Raw genomic sequence first — 24,497 nt, forward strand, 5'->3', positions numbered from 1 at the left:
TGTTTTTTTCTTCTTTCTACAGCTGGGGGGGGGGTTGCAGTCCTGCAGTCCTATAGCAAGAGCCGCCCCTGCATTCTTTTACCATACTATAAAAATGCCCCTTCTCTTCTATGTCTTCTGTGGGATTATCTGCATCTGACCATGTATAATTTTTTTAATGTATGCTGTTGTGTATTGACTCTATTTTGTGTCAAGTCTTAACTGATTGTATTGCTCTCATATTTTGTTTAACTACATGTCTACTATGTTGTGTGTGGGGCTTTTCTCCTCAGATCTCTGTTGAAAGGGGATATGCAGTCTTGGACATAGTATAGGTAAGTCTCCAGTTTTACACCTTCAGTCTCACCGTTCTAGGACTTCCACTTATGAGTCTCAGAATTATAACTACTACCAGCACTCCTTTTGTAGGGAAGAATTTTATTATGCTGCAAGCAATGCTGCTTCATATGGTCAATGCTGCTGGTGTACATGTATGAGAATGGATCACATCGAACACTGGTGCCAGGTATAATGTCACATTATGCTTCTGGGTGAGTACTGCAAGATCTGTTTCATTATCCTTTCCTTCCATCACTTGTATTTTCTGAAAAAAAAAAGAAAGAAAAAAAAGAGTGATATGGTCTGCCACAACACATACACAAAAATAGCCCTATGTGAGTTAGAGGAGAACTTAAGTGGTCAACACATCCTCTCTGAACAAAAACTCTCTTGTTCCACATAGTTCCATGCTGTTCAAAGTACTGAAAATGCATATGGCTGCAAATGCTCAGCAAGTACTGAACATGCTCAATAGTTAAATACCTCAAAAATAAGGTCTGTCAGACTTGAAATGCTTACTGCTGTAGCATGGCATAATACCTGCCAGGTGTCCAGGGCATGGAGTCATGTAAGGTTTACTCTGTCCTAGCTTGAGTATTTGATTCCTCAGACCAGGATTAAACCTAGACAGCCAAAGGTAAATTCTTGCAGAATTTCCACCTCAAGCGGGTATTATAGCAATACTTTCTGAGACTGTTTTCTAAGTTATTTTATTTTTTTTTAGTATTTGAAAGAGTAATGAACAAGCAAACACTTGGTGTTAGTTGATATGATAGCTCCCTCATGAAGGCTTCTATAATGTAGCATCACGTTCCAGAATTCAATTCTGACCCTTTTTCCATAGGTTTTTTTTTTTTTTTTTTTTTTTTTTTGGAGTTTGCATATTCTTCCATTGCCTGAGTTTTTTTTTTTTGGATAATCTGTTTTATTCCAACACCCAGAAGCATGCTGGTTGATTGCCTATTTTAAACTATTCATACAAATTGCATTACTCTTTACACATGTAGGTCGGTCATAGATGAAAAGTTTTTTTATGGTTGGAAAGGTTTGTTAATGGACCAGCTTACTTGCATGGATAACAAATAAATACAGTTTAAAACTATTCAGTCAGTTGATCAATCAATCAATCAGATATTGCTTACAATGCAGCTGAGAAGAATTGCCCATTTAGTGGTCTTTCATAAAGCACTCAAAAGTCAGTATGCACAGAGAGTTCACCAATGTATCATGGGATTATGTAAATATAGAGACTTCTTTACTCCTGTAATTATCCCCAACAACTCTAACCACAGGGAAGTAAAATATGATCAGATATATTTGTCACTGTATTTATTTATTCCAGGAATCTCAAACTCAGATCATACAGATACATAATGCAACCTTTCCCCTTTACCAGGGAGCCGCATTCCATATACATGGAACATGTCCTTTGTAGACATGGAAGAACTTGTTGCATTACAAGGTGCTCAGTGAATGTAACGTATTGAGCATACCATTAGGAGATATGCACTTGAGCAAATGCAAACATCCAACAGTAATACCATAAATGCATCAGTAACATGTTACTACTATGCACCTTATAATACACATGCAAGTAAATCAAACCCATGATACATTATGCAGTACAGTACAGATACTCACAAGTAAGCAATGACACAGTGCATTCACTAAAGAGGAAAAAATATATAACCTGTTGATTTACATATCCACAATACTTGCTACATATGTGGTTATAGAGCATGCTGTGCAATCATAATGTATATCAAATGCATTTCATTACACCTTTGTATGACATTATCGATATACAACAAGTATCGTGTCAGCTGTCTTATAATCCTACAACCTTTACTACAAGTATGCAACAAGTTCTCATGGGTGACTGGGTAATCATAACTGTTCAGTTCCTTATATTTTACTAGCATGGCATAGCCTTTTATGATAGTATGTGATACTGGTCAGTGCAGCTACTAGTACTGTTAAAGTAGTATGATGCCATACTGTTACAGTTAACGTGTGTACAGTAATTGCATTGCTAATATGTGTGAAGCAATATAACTCTGTTACACACTGCAGTGCACTGCACACATATAGTGATACTGCTGTGGTGAGATGTGATGATTTCTGAAGAATTTATTATTATATTTATTTATTACATTTGTTAACTGGGAAATGTCTGACTGGACAAGGAGCCCGTTATCAGTGGAGGCCTGGGGAGAAAAGTTCCAAAACAGTAAAATACTAACAATAATAATAATTAAACAAAAATGGAAAATACATACTTGAAATAACAGTGTACACATATGCAACCAGTGAAGCATTAACAGAGCACCGACACCATTTCAATAGCATGTACAGTTATGTGCAAAGGTTCATAAGAATCCATGTCCAACAGTGCAGCAGAATGAAGTTGTAAGAAGTTTACTCTTCCTGATACTACAGTTATACAGCATCACCTATGTATTTAACCTCCCCAGGCCAAGGTCATCAGCTGGTATGAACTGGTGAGGACAGGGTGCAACAGAAGTATGAAACTAGGAGACAATATTGCTGCTTACAGATGATGGCTTGACATTATTCAGAAGAGTACTTTTAGTTGTTAGGCATGACCATTTCTTTGGGTGAGTCCACTTACCTTCTAAAGTTGTAAATTCACATTCATCTACTCTGGTCACTGTTCATGGATCCAGGCTTTACTGAGGCTTCAAGAATGGCCTGCTTCATACCAGCTTGGGATTCATGATTATTTCTGCACTTTTTTGTTCAGTGGGTAAAATGCTGAAAAAAATGCTGAAAATATATTTCAGCTAATAGGAATTTAAGCTATTTTTGCAAGGGCAAGCACCCCTGCACCTTTTTTGTGGGTGGAGACCCCCACATACCTTCACTTATACATACCAACTCCATAGTTACACATCAACAGAGGAACAGCAACATCTCCCATTCACTGAAAGTAGCTTTCAGTGAAGAAGCATCAAACTGTTGCCAGATGGAAAAAGAGCATCCAGCTCAAACTCACATTTCCCCAGCCTGTCATCCTCATGCCTCTCCTGAAGAGACATGAGCAAGTACAGCCTAAACAGCCCTCACTTCCACACCAGCTGTTGCAGGTGCTTGGGATATTAATTGAAACTAACTTGAATGGGTCATAGAAAATACCTCATCCCTCTACACCAATATAGCTGGACGTCTCTACAAAACTTTTGGATTTTGGCAGAAATGTTTGGACTCAATAATGGTTTGCAGACATTTGTGTTGTGTGCATTCAGTCCCCAAAGTTCTTAAGAATTGCATGCTAATGAGGTCCACTAATGATATATAGTACTGAAGTGCAAAATATGGCAACCAGAATGTCATAAACATCTGTCAATTCTGAGATGCTCTCATATACGGGAATATATCTACAAAGAGAAATAGTGTGGCTGTCTAATACCAACGAATGTCCACTTATTTTATTTCACATCAGTTGTGCTGAATCACTATTAAGCCTGTGTACAACATGTACTGTACTGGTCTTACCAAGTGTTTGTTGTAGGTGAAGATTTTTATAGAAGATGCCACTTGTATATTTTGATATTGCTTACATTTCTGAGACTTCCTTTGGCTTTCATTAAGCTGAGCACCAGACCTGCTGTTAGTAAATTTGCTGTTCCTCATTCATAACACTGTCATAAACTCAGAGTCATTCAATTTACATACTGCACTGCTTCTGTTATTGATTAACTACTGTATTATTAGTGATATAGCAGCAATACAGCTCTTGCTCGCCATATGTGCATTCATCTGTTGCTTATTTACTTCTGCCAGATGTACCTGCTTTCTTCATTTTCAAAGTTTCTGTATGCTGACTTACCAATCAGTCAGCTTTCTTTCGCTTAACTTTAGAATTATTTAGCATTGGTTTATTTTATTGCAGATATCAGTCATCCAGATAGCCCTCTTCCTGTTTCAGTTCTGAATTCTGGAGACATGAACTGAATGCCAGCAGTATCAGTGGCTAGAGAAGTCCACTGACACACCCCAAAAAGCAGGTTTTCCACAGGTTCAGTGCAGCTATACAGCAGAACCAATGCAAAATATGAAATAAGGCCAATCATAATTCAAAGAATAGCAGTTGCTGCAAACAACCTACTCACTATAAGCAAACTGCCCATTTATGGGCAGTACCAGAAGCATCTTATATAGGACATATATTACATGCTCAAGAGCCACATCTGGTCCTAGTAGTTTCACACCACTTATTCACTTGTTAATAGGATGAGTCAGCCAGTCTAAGAACTCTTTTTAGCCACAACCCTGGCCAGAATGCAGCATATAGTATGTGTATATAATCAATTAATGCAGGAGTTATTATTATTGCATACAGCTGAGAGTTAATATATAAGTAGATATGGTCTTCTCACATGGCTACTCCTTGGGCAGTTTAGTTTAATGTGCTAGAAGGTTTCTGGCTTAGCATCATAATGACTATATAGGATGTCTTCTTCAAACAGGAACTCATTCTAGCAATTGATCATGTATAGTGCAAAATGGCTTAAAGAATCAACTGCTATTCTTGTCCACTGAAGGATCTAACACATTTTAAAATCCACAAACAAAAGGATAGCAATAACTGATAATAAATATAAACTTTATAACGTACTTTGACATCATTATGTAGCTAGAAAGATAGATAGATAGATAGATAGATAGATAGATAGATAGATAGATAGATAGATAGATAGATAGATACTGTCTGAATAGGACATGTAAACATGCTGCTAATACAGGACAATCTATGAATTATACTTTAGTTAAAAAAACTGTTCCTTAACGCCTTTAAACTACTTATACATGAATACCACAGATTTTAGAATTTAGCTGCTAATTCTGTCCTTGTCCTTGAATAGGAAAATATTTTATACTCATTTTATGAACTAAGAATTTGTCTACGTTTATATATTTTGGAAATATTACTTCTAACAAAATGATGCCTGCATTTTGTTCCCTGATGATACATGTCAGAGTAGATCTTCACTGCAGAAATGAATGCCATTGTCAGACAAAGAATAATGTTTCAGATTATAACTTGGTACAGGAATTGCCATACAAGAAAAAGAAAGAAAGAACAATAAGATGCAAACACATCCCAAATACAGTATTAAACAGCATGTAAAAAAAAACAAGTCTGACAATAAACATGTATGGGAAAAAAAGGAAACCTTGTGGTACCTTTAAAAATAATTATTTAATTAACTAAAAGTAAAAACAAAACTTCCCTGACGAGGACATAATTGGATACACACAAATTACCACAGATCTACAAATCACTCCTTAAAGACATGCCACAGGTATTTTTGAATGCATTCAGGTCAATAAAGATGGACTCTACTAACGGTAGACTTGATATATTTCAGCCTTTTTAACAAAACTTCCCTGACGAGGACATAATTGGATACACACAAATTACCACAGATCTACAAATCACTCCTTAAAGACATGCCACAGGTATTTTTGAATGCATTCAGGTCAATAAAGATGGACTCTACTAACGGTAGACTTGATATATTTCAGCCTTTTTTTGGTGGGCTTATCAGTATAGCATAGGTGGTGACTTTAGCTTTTCTTTGAAACACATTTCTTATGACAAGCTTAATGCCCATTATGTTATAAGAGAGTCCTATATAAAGTTACAGTAAAAAGCAATTAAGTCACAAAGCAAAGTCATTAAAAAAAAAATCAGATTTCTTGGTAAGACAGTGCCATAAAAAAATACAAACATCCCTTGATGAAAGCATTGTAATCCCAGCAGCTGTAATTCATTTCCCCATAACAAAAATACAAAAAAGAAGTTATGTCTTACCACAACATTCCATCTGTGTGATAGATCTTCATTCATTCCTTACTCATAGGACTTTGCTTCCGTCTTCGGAACCGACCTGGCCAATGCACAAGCTCATGCCAGCCAAAAACACACAAGCTAAGTCCTACCCATAGTGCTCCTCTTCTCCTTCTCTTCAGATTGAGTTTGCCCACCCAGTATAAGACAGTGGAGATAACAGAGGTAGTTGAGACAATGGAGGCCTTATCTGAGCAAATACCTTATCAGGCAGACAGGTCCAAATGATCCACCAGGAGTCATTAGGCAGGGAGGTGGAGAGCGGGGCATAAGGAATGAATGAAGATCTACAACACAGATGGAACATTATGGTAAGACATAACTTCTTTATCTGATGTTGTAAATCTTCATTCGTTCCTTACTCATAGGTCAGAGACCCCAGCTACTTGCGTCCTGAGTGGCCCCATGGAAGAATATTCCTGAGCACCATTGAACCATAAGATGTTCTTCCCATGGAGGCCATACCCAATTTGGAATGAGTGATAAAGTATGGGGGGGGGGGTTGCCCAAGTGGCCGCTGTGGAAATGTCATCCATAGAAGCTCTGGAATGAAATGCCACTGATGTGGCCATTGATCTGGTGGAATGAGCTTTGATTCTAGAAGGCAAAGATAATTTGCTCTGTTGATAGACAAAGGTAATGCAATCTTCTTAACTATTTCGACAAGGTGACTTTGGAGACAGCTTTCCCCCATCTGGGACCTGAAAAAGCTATGAACAGTTGATCCAACTTTCTGAAGGGTTTAGTTCTGCCCAAGTAAAAACTAAGCTGTCTTGGTACATCCAACATGTGTAACTGGCATTCACCTCTGTTGTAAAATTCAGGAAAAAAGACTGATAAATCAATGGACTGGGTGAGACCTGAATTTGAGATAACTTTGGGCAAAAAGGAAGGGTTAGTACGAAGTGATACTCTTTCTTTGTGGAAAATCAAGTAAGGTTGGTTGACACACAAGGCCTGCAGTTCTGATACCCTCCTGGATGAGGTGATAGCCACTAGGGATAAGGTTTTCCATGATAAAAACTTTATGTCACATAAGACGGAAGGTTCAAAGGGTGAGCAGGTCAAATCTTGTAGGACTAAAGTCAAATTCCATGGTTCAGTTGGAGTTCTAATAGGTGGCTTGAGGTGCATAATTCCTTTCTTGAAGGTTTTGCAAAGACAGTGAGACATTAATGAGGAATCATTGAAACCATTATGGAAACTGGCGATAGCCACCAGTTGGACTGCAATAGTAGACGCTGAGGCTCCTGCATGAAGTAGGGTCGACAGGTATTCTAAAACTTTATGGACCGGCATTGAAAAGGGGTCTAGTCCTTGTTCCTTAGCCCAAACTGTAAATCTGGCCCATTTGCTATGATAAATGTTTCTGGTGGAGGGTTTATAGGAAGCCAGAAGAATCTTTTGGACTGGGGAAGATAAGTGTATTTGCCTGGCAATAAATGGAAATGGAGCTACCAAGCTATTAGCTAGAGGCTGTGAAGGCTGGGATGAACCAGCCCCTGTGGGTGAGATAGGAGTCCTGGGAACGGGTCCAGGATCCACGGACGGTGAACCAAATGAGACCAAAGGAAGGGAAACCAAACTTGGTGGGGCTAACAAGTTGCAATGAGGATGACTTTGCTTCTCAGCCATTGCTCTTTCTTCAAGAACTGTGGTATGAGTGGAATGGGTGGAAAGGCATACAGTAGACCTGGGGGCCAATCGTGAATCAGAGCATCTCTCGGTGACTCCCCCTGTGGGGGAATTAGGGTGAAGAAGCTGCTGCATTTGTGGGTGAAGGGGGAGGCAAATAGGTCGCAGCAAGGCTGGCCCCAATGACAAAAAGTTTGAGTCATTACTACAGTGTTGAGAGACCCCTCGTGAGGCATCAGCATTTTCCTGCTCAGTTTGTCTGCAATCAGATTGGAATTCCCAGGAATGTGCATTGCTAATTGAAAGTGGTTGGAAGATATCACCCATTGCCACACTCTTAGGGCTTCCCGGCATAAGGTACAGGATCTGGTTCCACCTTGCTTGTTGATGCAACAGACTACTGACATATTGCCTGATTGGATGGCAGTTGTTCCAGATGAGGGGGTTGTTTGGAATGCTTGTAATGTTAAGAGCACCACCCTCAGTTCTAGGACATTGATTTGCAATTTGGCCTCTATGGGGGACCAAGTGCACTGGACGATCCTTCCTTGAAAATGCCCCCACCACCCCATCAGGGAAGCATCTGTGGTCTCTGTGGCTTTGGGTTGGGGGTGAAAAAGGTCGACTCCAAAACTCCTCCTCTGGCTTCATCCACCAACTCAAATCCTGCTTGCATTGACTTGTTATGCGAATTGGGTGTGACATTGGATGTGTTAGAAGAGACCATTGAGAAGATAGGAGCCATTGCAGTAGCCTCATTATGGAACCTTGCAAGAGAGACCAGTGGAAATGTAGCTGCCATGGAGCCCAGCAGTTGTAGATCCGGTCTGGCTGGGACTAGGTGTTGAGAAAGTATTATTTGAAGTTGAGCTCTCAGTTTTAGCAGCCCGAGAAGAGGCAGGGCAACTCGGCAAGAGATTGTGTTGAACATTGCCCCAGTGAACTCTAAGGTTTGAGTCGGTACCAGGTTCGATTTTCCTATGTTTATAGAGATTCCCAGTCTTTCTACCAGGCCTTGAGTGTACGATAAGTCTTGAAGCAGTAGACTCCTGGTTGGAGCAGTGAGGAGTCAATCATCTAGGTATCCTTGTAGTCTGAGGTGAGCTACTACTACTGCCATGCATTTGGTGAACACTCTGGGGGCTGTGGAGAGACCAAAGGGCAGTACTCGAAACTGATGGCTCCCACCCAGAAGGGGAGGTATCTTCTGGACCATTTGTAAATTTTTATGTGGTAATACGCCTCCTGAAGATCTATAGAGCACATCCAGTTATCCTTCTTCAGGAATGGAAGACTGGACTGAACCATGACCATCTGGAATTTCTCTTGTCTGACAAACTTGTTTAGAATACTAAGATCCAAAATTGGTCTCCAAGTCCCCTGCCTTTTCTGGCACTAAAAATAATCTCGAGTAAAAAACAGATCCTATCTGGTCTGGTGGGACTACGTGGATTACTTTTTTTCTAGCAGCTTTTGTACTTTTAGCACTGCTGCATCTCCCTGATTTGGTGGAATGTTGGGGATTCACCTTACAGGCTTGGGATAAAGGTCGAAGGGAATATGGCATCTTCTGGTCATATTTCTCTGCACCCAGGAGTCTGAAGTTATTAATTGCCAGGCCAAGACAACAATCGGGCCACTCTTCAGTAGCACTGATAGGGCTGACCAGAGAAGGAATCTCTGGAACCCTGGTTACACGGCCCCCCTCTGCCATGATAGGGGTGTCTCCCATATGAGTTTCCCCCTCTGCCTCGGGGGGATTGTTCACCACGTGTGTTGTGGAAAGGTCCTTGTGATTTCTTGAACCACATCTTTCTGCCCCTCTGATTCCTGGAGTAGGATCATTGAGGGGCTGAAAAATGTATGCCCATGACAGATAGGGTCTTTCCGTCTTTCTCACACCTGGATAATGTGTCCTTAACTTTAGGGCCAAATAAGGAAGATTCATCAACAGGAGCATTGACGAAGGAAGACATGAAGGGGTCCAAGAAGTCACATAAGCGCATCCAGGTGTGATGTCTCATAACAACGCCTGAAGCAGCTGCTCTAGCTGCTCCCTCAGTTGTATCAACCACATGGAGGAGTTAGAAATGGACTCTAGGGTAGCAAGCTGAGAGATGACTTTATCCCGCACCTTATCAGGTAATACCCCTGCCAAAGTACCTGAAATTCTGAAATCAGGTCCCTCTGGAGACTTGTGAAATATGCTGTGTAATTCACAGACCATATGGCAAAGGTCACTGAAGCATATGTCCACTTTCCCAATCTGTCTATCGTCCAGAACTCCCTGTTTGGAGGATGGACAGTCAAACTTTCTTCCGCAAGTTCTTTCTTGGTGGCCACTACCACAACCATGGAGTCTACTGTCTAACCTTTCAACCAATGGGGGTGGTCTTCTGGTGGGGAAAGAATCTTATCAGGCCCCTGGGGAATCGGCTCAACATTGTCAGGGGCCTTCCAGGCACGATGCATAATGAGCTTAATTAGTTCATTTGCAGGTGGGGTCACCCAGGAAGTAGAGGGTCGAGCACAGAAGGCTTGTAAGAATACAGATTCCTCAGTAGAAGAGTTGATGGGCTTCCAGTCACCCCTCTGTTTTATTATCTCCAGTGTGTCTCCAAAGGAGACATCTTCAGGTGCCGATCATGGGGACCCTTCTCCCTCATCAAAATCCATATCTTCGGTGAGGGATTCCTTAGGGGAATCAACGTGCTTCCTCTTACACGTTCTCTTTTGGGGTGGCTCCTCTGTGGAGTCTTCTGAGGAGGACTCTGAAGAGCAGGTGCCCTGAAGCATGGTCTCTTGCTCCTCACATGCCCAAAGTCCCTGCATAGTGGACTGCATCAACTGCATGCTAGAGGAGAGAGAGAGAGAGATCAGGTTCTGATGCTGGAGGTGCCAACTGCATGCTTGTGTAAGCAAGGGCCCTCTCCATAACCTGGAAGGCAGGCCCACCCAAAGAGGGATGGGAGCCTGGAACTGAGAGTGACATCCTCAGAACCGGGGTCACACCACGCTCCGATGAGCCCACCACCAGGCTAGGAGCCTCAAGAGAACCAGGAACTGCCAGAACAGCCAGAGCCATAGATGGTGCCATAGAAAAATTCAGCAGCACCAAACTAGGAGTCATGGTGCCGACAGACCAGTCACGGTCCTGAGGGTGGATCGGCTCCCAGTGGAGTGGAGTCCAGAAGGGAGGCTCCAGAACCATGAAGGGAATTGTCACAGGAACCAAAGGCATAGACACCAGGGTAGACTTCGAAATGGAGGGCTCCAAAGCTTGGGAAGAGGTTGAAGGAGGATATGCTGGAGACTGTGCAGAGACAACATCGGCTCCAGGTGGGGGGGGGGGATTCTGGTCAGGGATGGAATTCCTCTAGCTGGCAAAAGTTGATCGACAAACCTCACTATGTCTAATTCAGCGAGACTCCTGGTGGACCCATGTAAATACTCTGGAAGGAGAGTTTGGTCTGTCCAGAAAAGGGCTATAGTGTTGTCCAAGGAAGGGATCAATAGTTGGTGAGTATCTAGTCCTAGGCAAAATTTCAGATTTTGGTGCCGAGAACAGAACCAATATCGGTGCTGAGATTGTGTCTGGTACTGAGGATATAGTCGGTACCGAAGCAGGTGTAGAAATTGTCGGTTCAGTAGTTTCCGGTGGCTTTGGCGCCAAACTAGTCATGGGCGCTGGAACCTAAATAGTCAGTGCAGATAATTTTGCCCTTTTCGGTTCATAAACAGTCTGAGAGTGCTTCGGTTCCATAAAAGTCGGAGAGGTTGGAACCGAATGGCTTCTCTTTTTCTTATCTTTTCTGGGAGGTTGTGAGACCTCCACCACAGAAAGGGCCTCAGAAAAGGGGTTTTTAGCAAGCCCTCAAGAATGAGTTTGTTCTTGCGCTCAGCAAGAGTGCGTGAACTAAAATTTTTACACAAGTCACAAGGAGGTTGAGTCTGGAGGTGGGAAACTCCAAGGCAGTAGACACACATTAAGTGTCCATCCAAATTGGGCATTTTCAACCCCCACTTCTCACATTGTTTAAATCCAGTTATTCCTTTTTTGTCTGACATATTTTAGGTAACAACAGTTATAGAAAAACAGTCAGATACAAACAGAAAATGAGAGAAGAGAGAGGAATATAAAAAAAAAGTGCGTGTGTGTGTGTGTGTATATATATATATATATATATATATATATAAATAACTGTACTTAAACTGCCAAAAACAGATAGGAGAAGGATAAAGGTCACAGATAAGAAGAAAGATATATAATCGTAAGAAAGGGTACAAAGTACAAAGTAAATTCAAGGAAGATATGAAAAAATACCAAAAAATCTATCACGTAGCTGAGAGAGATGGCTTGGCATGTCTTGAAAAGTACACGGCAAACAAAATCTGAAGAGATGGAGAAGAGGGGCACTATGGATAGGATTTAGCTTGAGAGTTTTTGACTGGCACGAACTTGTGTATTGGCCAGATCAGTTCCTGTGTGTGTGCAAGGAGAATGTAGCATGTGTGGTGGTGTTTTGTGTGTTTTTGTATGTAGTGCAACCTCAGAGTTAGAATATTTAAGTGGGGGGGGGTGTGGGGATGCAGCGCCCCACATGGGTGCAGGGGGGCTTGACCCCCATCCTTTATGTAGGACAGAGCTTGTGTTTGTGTGTGGGGAGGAAGGTGTGTGTTTGTGTGCAGCAGAAGTGGTAATTCAAAATGTCCGGTATGTGAGATTTTGAATTTCGTGCTCTCAGTTTTTGTTCTTTGCTGGATTCGACTTTATGGGCACAAAATACTGAAATTCGATATTTCAGTATTTCGAGCTTCTAAAGTGAATCCATATATACATATATATATATATATATATCATATATACATATATATATATATATATATATATATATATATATATATATAATAAATATATAAATATATATATATATATATATACATACACACACACACACACACAAAAATATATTATTTTTTCCAGACTGCTTTGTGTGAACCATCAATCCACTAAGCAATTGCTTTCAAGATCATAGCTAATGCAAATTACTCTTTGTTAGGGATTGCCAAGGAAAGATTCCAAGCAGAACACCACAGAGCTGCAGAGTGCCCACAGCATATAAAACAACTGCCAATATGTAGATGATAAAAACAAATACTACCCCTGGTTTAAATGACATAGTTTCATTGAGTAGTGTACTTAAATTAAGAGCAGTTAAGTTATGAACATGGTAAAATCTAAGAACCCAGGTATTCCATTTTTAAAGTGAGTTTTTAAGTGATTCTTACTAAGGGGTCTTTATTATTTTTTCAAATATAACTAGTTTGATATATTTTATTTATTTATATTCAGACATTTTTTATATCTACTGTTAAATACTTTAACATCCAAACTTCATTGGTCAAGTAATGCATTAATTGTCTGTTGACATGATTATTAGTTGTCACATGACTTATTAGTCAATTAGTAATACTATTTAAGTGGATGTTTTAGTATTGTTATCAGTTCTGAGGAAGTCCCTGAATTCACTGGGACAAAAACACTTAACTTTGTTGTGAATAAACTTGTTTCTATCATCTACAGGTTTGCAGTTTGATATGCTATTTGCACTTCTCCAGCTATGTGGTATTCTGCTTGGACTCTCCCCTCAGCATATTTTTTTTTGTTTTTGGTCTTACATTTGTCCTGGTTGCTCTCATTTCCTTTGGTCTTTGTCAGAGAATTCAATACTTTTTTTAACCCCATGGCTCCATATGATTTTTAACTGTGATAGTAAGTTTATTAGATGAGCATAAAAAGTTATAAATACTTTTTTTTCAATTGTACTGACTTTTTCCAGAAATCAATGCATTTTTTGTAAAATATATATTTTGTTAGCAATATAATTTTATTTAATTCAAGTATATCTTCAAATGTGAGAAGAAGTTATAAGTTTAATTCAGTTTATTACTAACAATATATCTAAATGATTCTCTGTTGTTGTCATAATTCTTCATCTTCTTCTTGTTCTGAATCATATCAAGTCTGTCCGTCTTGCCCACACTCTTCAAAGCCATGAATGTTGGTGAGCTCACGTGTCACCAATAATCCCCCACCTTCATTCATGATCTGTTCATCTTAAGTAGCAACCACCACATCCTTTTACTTCTTTTCCCCATATCTTTTCCAAATCTGCTTTACTGCTTAGTCTGATTTCACTCACCTTCTCTTCTCCCCTCTTCTCCTCTCCAATCACAATCCATCTGCACAGATCTTATTCTCTTCCTGAGTGCCAGCAAGTGACTGACATGGGCTGAATTTCCTCACATCCCAATCGTGTACTCACTATCACCCCGCAGGTCCTTCGTCAACACTCCTACAATTAACTAGACCTAGGTTACATGACCCATCTCGGCCCCTCATGTTTCTTCCAGCCCAATTTTCTTCCTTCCAGTTATTTTCTCTCTTCCATTTTAGTTCCTTCACTTATAGCTATTGGAGTACTGACTGTTGTGACACAATTCTCACTGTGTGATTGGTAGACTACTCGATGCCCCCTAAATAGATAGTGCTCTCTGGCATCTGTCCCACTACCAGATCCTTGCCTTTCTCTTTTGTCTGACTTGTCATTATTTCAGTACTCTCCTTTATCTCCTTACTTCTCAATCAGACCCCCCCCCCCATCTATCTCACCTCAAAAGAGCTGTAAAATGAAAGATGAGCTGGAGGGGGATGATTTATGACTGATGTTAGCAAATAAAAATGATGGGGGATCCTGAACACAATGCTAAGGAAGCACTTGAAGTGTTGCTCTACAGATGTAATCAGAGATGCCTTGGGCAGATAACATTTAAAGAAGGAAAGAAGCAGTGGGTATACATTAAACTGTAATGGTTAGATGAGTGAACCATGAATCTTCTTTCTAGGACATCCTACTGCTATACACCTCTCCATGACTAATAATTTTAATTTTCAAAAAGTCTGCAATGCATTTCTTAAACATACATGATGCATAATTGCACATCATTTGTGTGGTCTCACAAACAGTACCTCTTTTTCCTCCACTCTCTCCCCAGCAGTACTTTTCCAGTCCTAGATTCTTTGTTATGCTTTTATCATCTACCTCCTTATGCATGTTGAATATTTTTTTTTTTTAGTAGTGCAACCATCAGGATGAGGCCTTCCCTTACCTGGTTAACTAACTATATATTGAGAAATCCAGATGGTGCAGGTAGAAAAGGACGCTGAATTCACCCTGGTAAATGCAGAGAGTTTCTAAGTGTGCCACATTCTTTAGCCAAACAAAAGTAAAACATATTAATGTCCAGAAAGATAGCATTAATCATTCCCAGTGCCTTCAGTGTACTTCTATCACTCTTAATGCATATAATGAATATTTAATTTTGCCTCCAGACATGGGAATCATTGAATAGGTATTGCCTTCTGCATTACAACAGAAAATATGCTATATCTATATATGTAGCCTCATGCAGCTGTTAGTCACAATCCCTGCAGCTGTTATTCACAATCCCTATGGTCTACCGAAACAGGAGCTATATCCAGTTATGTTGAGATTTCAGAGGGAATAATAACATAGTATGTGAGAGGGGAGGTATTAGAATCTGATCTTTACCAACAATCTTTGGTGATAATGGATGGAAACTGACAACTACTTGCAATGTATTCAAATACTTCACCCCCTCTTTCAGTCTTATTTCATCACTTCAGTTTTAGGCTCGGTAAGGAGTTCAAATGTAGCTGTGAAAGCTGAAAAAAATAGTGTTGTTAAATTCGTTAACATCTCTACAGCCTAGTGATGTGAGAAGTACTATATACAGACTGCTGGAGGTAAAAACAATGAACTGGTGAAGAAGGCAATGAGAGTAGTAAGCAAACCAACGGGGTTTAATCCAGAAGCAAACACCCCAAGGTACTAAAAAGTACACACAAACTGCAAACCAACGATAAAAGTAAAGCGCTTTTCATCCTGCTCACTAGCAGGACTTCTTCGGATAAAAAACGTCATGAAAACTTCATCATTAAATACTAAGTAAAAAAGTGGGCATTGTAAGCCATACAAGTTACACTCAATTAACTTAAAGAGACATTACTCACTGTGGTAAACAAGTTGTGATTTAAAAATGCAAAATGCAAGTTACATATATTTGCAACAAATTTCTACCTCTTCTAGCAAGATATGTAATCAATAATTAAGAAATAAAAAGCTTCATTGTTAACAACAGTGTTAACAGAACTAAAGTTAAAGTCTGAAACACACACTGAAGTTTGTTGAAGTCTGAAACAAGCAGTTGCCACATTACTACTGCACCAACTAAACGTCTAAACGCTAACAAGTAGACATGTCAAGGGTCTAGAAAAACAAGTAGTGCAAAGACAAAGTGAAAAATAACTAAGAATAAACAATAAAATAATAATAGATAATACTATTGCAGACCTTGTAACATAGGTTTAAATGTTACACTTTCTTTTCTCTAAAAGGTATTACGGGTGTTGTGTATAAACATTTACAGTGTACTAGCATCTCATATTCTCAAGTTTAAGTATACATGCCAAAGATACTACTTCATTCAAACCCGAACTAAAACAAGATCCAGTACGAAGTTGCCAACACAATTCAAGTTGTTCCAATAATAAAGATGTAGGTCCACCTCTATTATCATCAAACACTAAGTCAATGGCTCTAAATAAGAAAGAATGATGTGGATATGACACTATATGTCTTGCCAGAGCATTATCTAAGCTTTGATTTCTGATTTTATACAAATGCTCGTAAACACATTCTTTCAACTTACGGCCGGTTTTACCGATGTAGAATGCGGTACAACCTGAGCATTGGGCCACCTAGTCCACAGATTTAGACTGGAAAGTAAACCTAGAGTGGGTCTTGTAAACAGTGTTTCTAATAATTACCTCCTTGCCTGTACTCATGTGCTTGCAATAATTGTACATTTGGCATTTGTACATACCACATTTCCAATTTAAAGCTAGTTTGTTGACCTCTAATAAACTTTTCAAGTTGGAACCACACTTGTATGTAATTTAGGGCTGTTTTCAAACCTGTTAGCAATATGGGCATCTCTTCTAATTATTTCCCAATTTTTGTATAGGATGTACTTTATCTCCTTAGCATCACTACTAAAAGGGGTAATCAGACTAATTGTGTATTCGTATTTGTCAGGACGACTAGAATCAATTGTTTCAGTATTATTGAGACTTAAACTAAGAATTGGCCTATAAAGGCCTTGTTCTCTCTTAGTGCTGACTTCATCACAGATCGTGTCTATCAGGTCCTCAGGGTAACCCCTTTTGAGAAACATGTCCTTTAGTTTTTGACTTTCGTATAAAAAGTCTGACTCAAGTGTGACCATACGTGCAGCACTCACAAGCTGTCCCTTGACAACAGATTTTTTCTGGTGCCAAGGGTGACAGCTGCTGTAATGGAGAAATGAACTGGAATATGTGTGTTTTCTACAGATTTTAGAAACATATGAATTTTTTGTTTCGTCTTTGCTCAAATCAGCATTCAGGTAAGAAATCTGGTCTGTGTCAGATACAAAGGTAAAAGAAAGGAAGCTAGTTGTACTGTTAAAATAATCTACCAATGTTATTGCATCATCCCTGTTACCATTGAGTAGTATAAAGATGTAGACAAGGAAGCGGGTGTAAAAATGGATCTGCTTCTTTATATCAGGTTTATTAAAGATAAACTCATGCTCCCATGATTCTGTAACCAAATTTGCATAGCTAGCACGACACGGGGACCCCATTGCCACTCCTGTTTTTTGGACGAAGTATTTGTTGCTAAATGTAATGTAACTGTTGTTAAAAATAATGTCCAACATTTCCTCTAATAGGTTTACTTCTTCTGATGGTGCTCCCTTAGCCCTCAGTAGCCTACTGGTCCATTCAATCCCTTCATCATGTGGGATTGAAGAGTAAAGGTCCTGGACATCAACGGTTAAGAAATTCAAAGAATGACTGTAGTACAAATTGTTAATTTGGGCTAAAAATGACCAAGAGTCTTTACAGTTTGTTGTTCCTGGGTCACATCTTTTTTTAAGGGTTTCATCTACCCATTTCGCCCAAGGGTACGTTGGACTAGACCTTGCATCTACTAATGGTCTCATTGGTGGATTACCAATGTTTTTGTGTAATTTGGGAACACCAAAAAGAATAGGAGTTCTAGGGGCTGCCATGCTAAGGTACTTAAAAAGGTCAGAAGTAATCCTGGCTTCCAAAAACATCTCATATAAGTGTGATTTAATTTTAGAACAAGCTTGATTTAATTCATTACGTGATACGAGCTGGTAAGTAGGACTATTGACTATCTTTTCCATTTCGTTAATGTAGTGATCAGTGTACATCACTACTAACCCACCACCCTTGTCTGGTGACCTAATCTGAACAGGAGTCTGTTGGATTAAGTGTAACAAGTCACGTTATTCTCTAGAAATGTTAGGGGGGGGGAGATGAAACTTTTTGTTATTAGATCTAACACTAGATGAGTTGGAAAAGTCCAACTCACAAATTTGTTCAAACAATAGCAACGTAGGATGAAGAGGAGGGCAAAATGTACTAGATGTATGCAAAATGCTACTCTGTATGTAACATTGTCACCAAACATTAATGACAAGTTTAACTTTCTGACATACAATTTTAAGTCAATTAGTATTTTTGCCAAGTCAACCCTTCTAGATGGAACAGATGTATTCCCCTTTGTTAACAGTTTAACCAAGGGTGGGTCAATGACAATGTCTGTATAGTTGTAGATTTTAAAGTCCTTATCTACATTCAAAACAATTTCTTTAAGCTTGAAATTTGGAAGTTCTGTTGTGTTCAAGTGTGGCAAACTCATCTCCTGCGCCTGTGGTTCTTCGATCTCAAGTTGTACTGAGAGGCCGGGTCCTGAAAATTTTGGGCATTTTGGACTGGCAGAACTTCTCGTGAAACAGTATCAGATCTTTGACTGGGATGGTCCCCTTGGGGCACATTCAGAGTAGTCTGTGAACTGCACAAAACATGTTGATTTCCAACTTGTGTATTTTGAATACTATTAATTTGACTGTAGTTGTTAATTTTAAAAACTTGTGAAGGTGGAGGTTGAGGATAAGCAACGCCTTCTTTATAAGCTGTACGGTCTCTGTTAAGCTTTTTCATCTTAACTTCTCTTAGTTTAATTAAATGTTGATCAATACTAACAAAAATCTGTCATAGTCAAACACATAACGCCCAATGTCAGGATGTTGTTTAATACTGCTGTCTAAGGCGGTTGCTTCCTCAAGTAGGTGGTCAATAGTTATTTGGTAATGTTTGACTATTAAATTAAGCAAGTCTAACCCTTGTTTGTTAAACATAGAAACAAGTTCTTGGTGAAACACAGACCCGGCTGATAAACTGGTAGGGTACTGACAAATTCTTAAGCCCTTAGGCACAATACTTTCATTAATACATTGATGACGATATGCCACTTCCAGTAAAAGTTTTTTATATTTAAACAAAATTTTGTCCTGTGCCTTCAGTAACATGGTTTTGAACCTGGGTGGGTTGTGTATTCACGAGCTGCATTGGTTCTTTAAGCCACTGGTCGAAAGAAGGACTACCGTTTAAATCCACATTCCTAGATGTTTGAAAGTTCGGTGAATGCGTCCGCTCTGATGTATTCCTGTTAACGATGGTGACTGAAGGGTTAGGTAAAGCCATTATACTCGTGTGACCATTCGGTCCCCCATTCAAAACATTAATGGCTACATGCTCGGCTGAAGTGCCTGGAACTACTACAGTAGAAGTGGCTGATACTGCAGTATTAGTTTTGGCAAAACAGTTAACACAATGTGGTCCAAAAACACAGCTTGTAAGACCATTCGGTCCTTTGTTTACTAAGCTGTTACCTGGTTCATTGGAATTTGAACCATTACTAAATGCAGGCACTGTTGTATTGTTAATGGGTAGGCAAGCCTCCATTCTATTAGCATCTCCTCGATTGGAATTGTTTTGAGTAGCAGAAGGCATAGCTGGTGGAAAAGAAGGTGTGGCATCCATGCGGTTTTGCAGTTGTGGTTGCAAACTGGCTTAAGGACAGAACCCACAGGGTTAGAGTTGCTGGCGCTGTGTCAGACTCCAAGCCGGTCACAAGTGGTGTCCCACAGGGCTCGGTCCTTGGCCCCCTATTGTTTGGCATCTACTTCTCAGAAGTACAGGCCAACATGGGAGGACTTTGGCTGACAAAGTTTGCAGATGACTGCAAACTGGGCGCCATAGTGGAAAGTGCATCGGACACTGATATCCTTCAGAAGGGACTCACGGAAACAGATAGCTGGTGCCAGAGCCATGGCCTGAAGTTAAACGCCAAAAATGTATAGTCATACCCTTCGGGAAAAACAAGGTAACCCCAAGCTACCATATAGGTGGCAATCCACTAAGCACAGAAGAGGTTATCAGGGACCTGGGGACCCAGGTTGACAGTGGCCTTTCTTTTGACACTCACATTGCTAAAGTGGTTAGAAAGACCTTCTACATTGCCCACCTGATCATGAAGGGATTCACATCCAGATCTAGTGAGGTCATTGTTCCCCTGTACTCTTCACTTATCAGACCAATGATCGAGTACAATGCCCCATTCGGGATGTATCTCACCCGACATCTGCAGCAATTGGAGAGACCCCAAAAGTTCCTCACCAAAAGGATAAAGGGACTCCAAAATCTGTCATATGCTGCCAGATTGAAGAAACTCCAGCTCTATTCAGTCGCATACCGTCTGCTCAGAGGTGACATGTGCCTGACATACAAGGCCATGTCCAACCCGGATTTAATGGACATGCTCCACCTCAAAAAATCCAAATCCACCAAAACCACTAGAGCAAGCGACTTAAACCTTAGCACGGATATAAATAGGACGTGCTGGAGGGATAGATTTATCACTCAGAGACTCCCTATGCTGTGGAATAAAATCCCGGTCCATGTGAGGCAGAGCACCTCGCTGACTCTGTTCAAGAGAAATCTAGACCTGTGGATGGGAGATCGTAGGTTTACCCCGGGAATCATCTCTGGGTCACTGCTGGACAGAGGCACAACAAACTAATGGGCACAGTATTTTTTCATATAAGGGGTGACGTAAGCCACAATAATTTGGGCTAGGCTTATAAATGCCTTAGGGCAGATAGCCTAGTATAAACCTATGAACCTATGAACCTATAAAGTTGCTCAATGAGCTGGGTTGAATAACCCAGACTCTCCGGTTGAGAAGCTGGTGGTGGTGACAAAGTTGGTGTGCTACAGGAACTCTCAGAAGGCATGAAAAACAAACACAAACAGACTAAAGTGCTTTTCATCCTGCTCACTAGCAGGACTTCTTCAGATAAAAAATGTCATAAAAACTTCATTATTAAATACTAAGTAAAAAAGTGGGTGTTGTAAGCCACACAAGTTACACTCAATTAACTTAAAGAGACATTACTCACTGTGGTACACAAGTTGTGATTTAAAATGCAAAATGCAAGTTACATATATTTGCAACAAATTTCTACCTCTTCTAGCAAGATATGTAATCAATAATTAAAGAAATAAAAAGCTTCATTGTTAACAACAGTGTTAACAAAACTAAAGTTAATTAGAGTCTGAAACAAACACTGAAGTTTGTTGAAGTCTGAAATAAGCAGTTGCCACTTTACTATTGCACCAACTAAACGCCTAAATGCTAACAAGTAGACATGTCAAGGGTCTAGAAAAACAAGTAGTGCAAAGACAAAGTGAAAAAACTAAGAATAAACAATAAAATAATAATAGATAATACTGTTGCAGACCTGATAACTTAGTATTTAATGATGAAGTTTTTATGACATTTTTTATCTGAAGAAGTCCTGATAGTGAGCAGGACGAAACGTGCTTTATTTTTATTGTTTGTTTGCAGTTTGCGGGTACTTTTCAGTACCTTGTGAATGTTTGCTTCTGCGTTAAACAGCGTTGGTTGGCTTACTACTCTCATTGCCTTCTTCACCAGTGAGAAGTACTATATATATATATATATATATATATATATATATATATGTATATATATATATATATATATATTTTTTTTTTTTTTTTGCAGGCTTTAAAAAAATGTGTTAGCCTTGGGGCTTCAATTGAGTGTGCAGAACATCATCTCAATCAACTTTATCAGCAAAAAGGAAGTCTCTTATTTCATACCGGTTTGACACAACCATACAAATTCTAGCATACAAGTTATGATGTAAGAATTCAGCTCTTGGCCTGCACTTTATATTTTCAAGAAGTCCTGCAATGGAATGCAAATGAATAAGGTATTGTCAAAAATATGTGAAAAGAGGCTATTAATCTTTTAACATATTATTAGTCACAAATAAGTTCCTAACAATCAATACTCTGCTTGCTCAAGGTCCTTTTCTTACAGTGTGGGTTGCTTTACAAATGTTTTCATGTCTTCCATCACTTCCTGTTAGTACAATTCTGTCCAAGCCAGAAATGGTATGCAACCAACAATTATAGTCATCCTACTGTAATTCTTATCTCTGGTTCTGTGTCATGTAGCCACTGCCTGTGGTTCTTTGTGTCCTTGGTGCTAAGCACCAGGTTAGTATCCAAAATGTGCAACATTACGCACTGTCTAGACATCTGAGTCGTATAAACTCACGCATGGCTTTTAAAGATATAACCACTGAATTCATGGAAGTGACCTGAAGTATGCAAATTCCCTAATCATCACCAAGATGATGGATATTAAGGCAACTTTTTTTTGCCACATGTGGGCTCAAGTTGGCCAGTGAGCTGCAACTTGTCAACCACATTTTTTTTGTGAATGAATGATTCTTCTGGAGTATTTACTATCCTAGATTAAAATATAGAATTCCCACCCTTTGTGTTACCTGTTTGATTTGTAAACTGTAATGGTAACAAATCAGAAACATCCCCTGCCTTTCTGAGAGTTTGCACTGAACTGAATCCTCCTGTCTGTAATACAGTCATGTGTGAAGATATGAATTGTATTTCTGAGACTCTTGCTTGCTTCATTTTGACTTGACTATGACACATAACTCAAGACATTTGTGGTCAGCAATACTGTATTATAACCTTACACGTTTAGTGGTCTTTATTTATTTATTTATGTATTTATTTATTCATTGTTTTATTTTCATTTATTTTGTTAACTGTTTAGGCCCGTAGAGACATGCTCCTTTACAGACGAATCCAGAAGAAAATGTTGATATACAGGAGCTGTTTAGAATGGCTAATTAATTGTAAGCTGTTGTCATGTATAAGGCTTTTTGTTTTATGTATTTTGCCTTTGCAAGGCAGTCTTTACATATGAAGATTCCTGTTTTTTACTATCAGCACTTTTCTCTTTTCACTTTCTCAGTTGTACTCCTATCAAGAGCTCACAGGTCTTCATATCTTGTATGTAAATAGAATTATAAAGTAATCTACTATCTGCAACTGAACTCTAAAACATTTGTACTGATAATGTTTGCTTTACTCGTTAGTAAGAAATATTTTTATTAAGAAAAGAAAATGCTTATACAAACAGCAGATGAACTCTTATACTTACCTCTTTGTGATGGTAGAAATATTACTACAATAATGCTATTTGTTGTTACTTATTTGTAAGAACAGACATTTCTTTCCCAGTTTCAGGAAAGCATCACATACTAAGAGATGCATACCTCCCGCTAATGATTCAGACCTTTAGTAAACATTACAATCTGGACATGAGTATAGGCACTAAGAGAAGTTTCATGTCAGTTTCAGTCCAGCTGTGATTCACTGCTTCCTATTTTCAACTTTTGTTCTCTAAATATGTGGACTGATTATAAAACTGTCATAATGACTTGTGACTTGTTCCATAGGTGTTTCTAGCTGTAACTGCAAAACATTTGTTAAAGCAAGATGATACAGTTGCATAAAAATATACTGAAATATTTTTTGATAGAATTTCCTGCAGAAGACAACCATTCCTCTCCCTTAAAACAGGAATTTCTAAGTATGTTTATCTTACTTATTACCAAGGAATCTTCTGATCATGCATTTAGTTTTGTTTGTTTACAGGAAACATTAGGTTTTCCATGTTACACCAGTGATGAAAAGAATGTTGCAGTCATCACGTGAGCAGATGATTTACAGAAAGCTTAGGTCATACAAACTGAAAGCTACATTTCAAGTTAGACTGTAATATCACATCAGGTTCCCAAAAGTAGCTAAGATGGCTAATTTATATAGCCACAATGTTTCCAAATGTTTAGTTAAACCTTCTGCAAGAAATGCTTTTGAATGTTTTAATATAGAAAGTTTCCAGGTAATGTATCCCTTAAAATTTGCAAAAAAAAAAAAAAAGTCATTGATTTTCATTGTTTCAATATATAAATGTCTGCCTGCTCTCTCACACAAATTTTAACAATTGCTTCAATTACATTAGGCTACCTATATATTGGTTACAATGTTTAAACTGTATTTTCAGAATTCATCTAGGCTGACATCAACCATAATTTCCAATAATGTGCCTTTACAATGCATCAGTTATATAAAACCTAAACAAAAATCTTCTGCAGTCCACAAAACACTTCTAGTTTGAAATCTGAATGGTTTGTTCATCTAGTCTGGTTACAACATGAAATAAAATAAAATAGAAAATCTTTCTCCTCAGCAGTGAGTTTTTTAAAC

The 24,497-nt window shown here is 39.1% G+C and overlaps 1 long non-coding RNA gene across 1 annotated transcript in view; it reads right to left on the reverse strand.

Moving 5' to 3' along the window:
- Positions 1 to 339: 339 nt before the first annotated feature.
- The window catches only part of LOC122792278, a 76,457-nt gene continuing 52,299 nt past the window's right edge, over positions 340 to 24,497 (reverse strand). The window contains exon 3 of the long non-coding RNA XR_006363302.1: positions 340 to 583. This is a non-coding gene — a long non-coding RNA (uncharacterized LOC122792278). The remainder of the gene's footprint in view (positions 584 to 24,497) is intronic.

Source organism: Protopterus annectens, chromosome 1.part2 (assembly GCF_019279795.1).
Source record: "Protopterus annectens isolate FY-2018-M chromosome 1.part2, PAN1.0, whole genome shotgun sequence".
Taxonomy (NCBI): Eukaryota; Metazoa; Chordata; order Ceratodontiformes; family Protopteridae; genus Protopterus; species Protopterus annectens.